At 36.7% G+C, this 5,089-nt stretch overlaps 1 protein-coding gene across 1 annotated transcript in view; it reads right to left on the bottom strand.

The window, feature by feature from the left end:
* LOC101561793 (TBC1 domain family member 5) overlaps positions 1–5,089 on the bottom strand; it is a 422,866-nt gene that overhangs the window by 417,371 nt on the left and 406 nt on the right. The gene's annotated exons all lie outside the window — the stretch shown is intronic.

Here is a 5,089-nt window from a genome sequence, read left to right as displayed (position 1 = left end):
AGCTAGCTTGCCAGAAATTAGGTTCAACCAATTTTAAGTTAATTTTTCTTAGGCTGGGGAGATAGCTTGGCAGTTTAAGCACCTACCTGGCAAGCATAAGAACTCAAGTTCAATCCCCACTACCATATGCTGTGCCAGCCTGGAACCCTAGGCACACTGTGCTGGCCCCAAAACTGTGTGTGTTGGTGCATGCCTGCAATTGCAACGCTAGGGAGGCTGCGACAGGAGGAACACTATGAGTCCAAGGGGCATAGTAAGACTCTGTACCAAATAAATAAAGATTTTTTTAAAAAGGGAAAAGTCAATTCTTTTAAATGTAAACTTCATTATCTCTAAAGCAATAAACACAGAGATTCTAAACAAAAATTTATGAGAACTTGAAATTAGTTATAATGCCTATTTCAGATCTCTTCAAAGCTTTTGTTTCAAAAAGGTATAAGCCAGTAACCACCTATTTTAGGCAACTAAGTCAACAAAAATGATAAATCTGCAGGTACTAGTATTTTCATAGCCACAGAAACTACATCTATGTTAAATAACGACTGAATGATAATTACCTTCAAATGTTTTACATCCAAATAAATGCATGTTTTGCCTCCAACCCCTATTTTGTTTTTTCACTTTGTAAAATACAGGGTATTACTAAGTAGCTAGTAAATTAGCCAGAATGGTTTGAATATGTACTCCTCCTGCCGTAGCCTCTCAAGAGTGAGGCAATTACAGAATAATATCAAATAGGCTCTGTTCCATCTAATGAGCACCTACTATATGCCACTGCAAGAATTCTCTATCTGATCAATGACAGAGACAATATGCTGAATACAATCAAATATTAAATTATAAAAAACATATGTACACAAACCCAACCCTTTATCACCAAAGATAAAAAAAACTTTGAAAATCAAAACTGATATTAAATTTGACCTGAACTAATATAAGCTTTCTATAGTCTTTGCTATGCTACTTAATATCAATATGTATAATTTTTTGTGAAAATTCATGCATATATTTATGGGATGGTTGCTTCTACCCACAGGATCTTTCACTATGTATGCCGTATGTGCCATCTTAAGTTTTTCAGTTCCAAAAAGCTCTTTTACTTCTGAGACACACAGGTTATGGGTTTCAGATTAAGGGTCTGTAGGCCAGGTCTGAAGAACATAAAGAACTGCTTGAAAGATTAAGAGTCAGCTACGAAAACATACTTAAGAGTTTAGAAAAAAAGTAATCCTATACTCGATTTCACATTATTCTTGAAAAACCTTAAACCAATCTTTTTCTACCATCACTAGGACAACTTTCTCAGAAACCTCACTTTCCTGTCTTAAGAGACCTAAGCTGTCAATCCATTATTTATATTTAATTCTCCAAAGAGATAAAAGCATTTCTATATCAGTTTTATATTTTATCCAAGAAGTATAAACTCTTCTTGCCTGACCCATACATCCTTCTTGCAAACATGTAATTTCCATTCAGTTTATTTAAATGTACTTACTCTTAATTTGTGGTTAAAAAAAAAAATCAACCACACATAGCAACTATCCACTGTAGATCATGGGATGTAACACCTACATGAAAGTCTGAAGCATTTTATATTTACACACTCACACACACGTACACTCATTTACTTCTCAACCATGTGAGGTAGTTACTGTTATGATGAACCATTTTAAAGATGAGAAATCGAGGCATTACAAGGCTAACTGGTGGCATGGCATTATTACCTATACCACAGTAATACAAAATTCATTAAAAAATTAAAAACTAAGATCATTTTTAGTAAGTGAAAATATAAATTAGAAGAGGACCATGAGCACATCCAACAAATGCTCCCATAAGTTTACTCTAAGTACTGAGTTGGCCACTCTGCTAGGAGGCCGGGACAGTATGAAATACCAGGTCTCTCACTGCAGAGCAACAGGGTAAGAAAAGGAAAAGCCACATACAGAAAGGCTGTCACAACCACAAACTGTAATAACAAAAGAATAAGAAAGAATTTGGACAATTCTAAGAATAACCCCTTAGCCTCTTATGGTTGATTTTATGTAATGTTTAATGTTAACAAACCCTAAGTATTATTTTTAAATGTTTGTATAACATCTGTAGAATGCTTAACATTTTCCTAAATAATGTGTTTTTGAGGAAGCATTTATGTCTGATACCTATTCTTATCTTGACCTCCTTCCCAAACTCATTGTTACCCAAGCAGCCCACAGACCCCCCACTCCCTTCTCCCTGTTTACCAAATCTACCACTCACATTTCTCAAGTTCCAGTATACTATACATACTACCTTTCCACTAATCATTCCATATTGAGAAATGTTTAGATCAGATATAAAAGCACCACTTATCAGATGTATAGAAATAAAACAAATTATAGGGACAGGATTAAAGGAAGGTTTTTTTTTTTATGAATCACAAATTATTCCACTTAAAAGATAATTCTTTATTCTAGGATTGGCCTTACTTTGCAATATTAAAATATGATAATGATCCATACTTTGTTTTTATTGTCCTCACTGACCAAATAAAAGGTCAGTAAAGACAGTCCCTAAATCTAATAAGTGTTAATAAATTTAAAATAACAATTATAGAAAAATGCAGTAAACTCCTAAATCTAAATATGAGGATAGCAAACACAAACTAAATCTGCTATGGGGGTGGGGAATATAAGACTGAGAAACTCAGTGAATCAAAAGAAAGTTATATTTGGGGCAGGGATACAGCTCAATAGGCACAGTGCTTCTCAGGAAGTGTGAGGTCGTGAGTTCAACTCCCTGTACCAAAAAAAAAAAAAAAAAGGAAGCATATGTAAATGACACAAATTCAGACTGATCCAGCAAACAAGTGCAAGCAAAATACAATTTTGCAGATTCCAAGATCTTATTCAGAAAAGATTATAACTATTTAGGGTTTCATTCTAGAATAGAATAAAATATAGGATATGAAAGAGAAAAATTTTACTTTTAAAATGAAAAATAAAAGCTCCTAATTTTCAACAATACTAGACCAAAAAAAAAAAGATTTAAAAAGAGTATTACACAGGCAGACCTGGCACATAGCTTAGCAGCACGAGTTTCTGCCTGGCAAGTGCAGGGTCCTGAGTTCAATTCCCAGTACCCAAAAACAAAAAATAACAACAAAAAAAAAAAACCAAAACACCAATTTGCTTTTAACAAGGCAGTGTACAGACAAACTCTAGAGTCAATAAGTCAGAATACCAGTTCTCCTTTATCTGTGTGAACCAAGGCTCAGGGACTCTCCATCTCTGCTTCCTTTCCCTTAAAGGCTATTATGAGGACTAAACGAGTTCTAAGAGACATAAAGGTATCAGAATAGTGCCTGGAACTGTTAAGCATACAATTTAAAAACACGAAGAAACAAAAGTAATGAGTAAACTGAAGTTACTAAAAATTTGGGAGCAGTTGCTAATATACTTCCACAAGGTTCTTAAAAACCTAAGTACTCAGCATGCCAGAGATCAATCCCTGTCATCATTAAAGAAAACAGTACAGTATTTATGTACATATGAGGTTATATGTGACACTTTAAGTTCTAATTAACATGATAAAAAATGACCTTAGAAAAAAAGCTAGATCTACTTAGGACACCCTCAGAAAGTGTGACTCTCAATTGTTTAAAAATTTCCTTCCAAGGCTCAAGAACCCAACAGCCAACTAACTGAGGCTGCAAGTCAAAGTTTGAGAGAAAGCACTCAATACTTCTAGTAATAAAAAAAATTTTAAAAAATAAAAAAAATTCACCCAGCAATAGAATTACATAGACTACCTGCCTATAGATACGTTGACAAAACCCAATTACTTACAGACAAGTCTTTCTGACAGAAATACAAGCTACAGGAAAAATCACAGGCCAGCTTTTGAGAGCACCACACAGCTTCCACATAAGGTATTTACGACTTTCTATCCCTCCCTGCCCCATCTACATTTCCCACTCAGCCTAATGGCTTTGTCTAGGCAAGATTTCTCAACTGACACTGTCAACTGACCGTTTAGCCAAGATGTCACCCAGGGTGGATCACTAAAAGGAACATGTTCATGGATAAATACACTGAGTTATTTCTTAGCATAGAAGTTACCTACATTCCTGGTACTCAAAGGATCTTCTTTTCCAGAAGCATTTTAGAAATGCAGAAGAGTATCACTGAACTACTTAATTAGAAGCTGCATTTTTAGCAAGAGCCCAGATGATTCCCATGGCCCTTAAGGTTTGCGTGCTCTTGCTGACACTGCCCCAGTAACTAAAAACGTCACATTTGGTACGGTATAAAAACTACCAATGTATGGAATAGAAAAAGCCCAAAGAGAAATAATCAATATATAAATGAATTTGTTTGCCATTCATTGATGTAAAAAATATTCAAAGACTTTTTCAGCAATGCCTACATTTAATACATCCTGTTTTTATTTTGGACAACAGCACAACACTAACAGTGCACAATTTTATTAGAACTACACTCTGAAATACAAAGGAACGACTGGGTCTAGAAAATTTCGGCGCACACTAGCCCAAAAGTTTGCAACACACATGTCAAAACTCGAGATTTAGTCCAATTCAGACTTGACAAATGAAAGTCTTGAAAAAGTCACGGGGGAGGGGGGAGGGACTAAAAGATATAAACTTCAAACACAGTTCAAACTCCTGGAGTTGAAACTACTTAATAATTAGTATTAACCAAACTCTAGGTCGCTTGTAGACCAGAATCTTGATTCTGGAAGGCCGTGTGAAAGAAGGTAGCGGGGACATAAATATAGTATTGATACCTATCAATACTTTCACTAGCTGCAAAGTTTTTATCGTCTACAGGCCTCAAAACTTGTAGCTGTCACAGGTGAACAGGCACTGAGTCGTCCCGAGACAAATGAAGCGCTGGGAAGGGTTCTGTCGTCTAGAGGCTGCATTTTGAAAGAGGACCCCGGGCCCGTGTCGCTTCCGGCCGGCGAAGGAAGCGCGCTGCCCCGGGCCGAAATGAACAGGGAACTTGGCCGGGCAGGAAGTGGCTGCAGCCCCGGCTCCGCGGCCGAGCCCGCCGGGCCGCCGGGACCCCGCAGCCGCAGCCGCGCCCCG

This window comes from Octodon degus, unplaced genomic scaffold, assembly GCF_000260255.1.
Source record: "Octodon degus isolate 3935 unplaced genomic scaffold, OctDeg1.0 scaffold00043, whole genome shotgun sequence".
Classification (NCBI taxonomy): domain Eukaryota; kingdom Metazoa; phylum Chordata; class Mammalia; order Rodentia; family Octodontidae; genus Octodon; species Octodon degus.
Note: the sequence above shows the minus strand (reverse complement) of the source record. Positions and strands in the feature narration are given on the sequence as shown.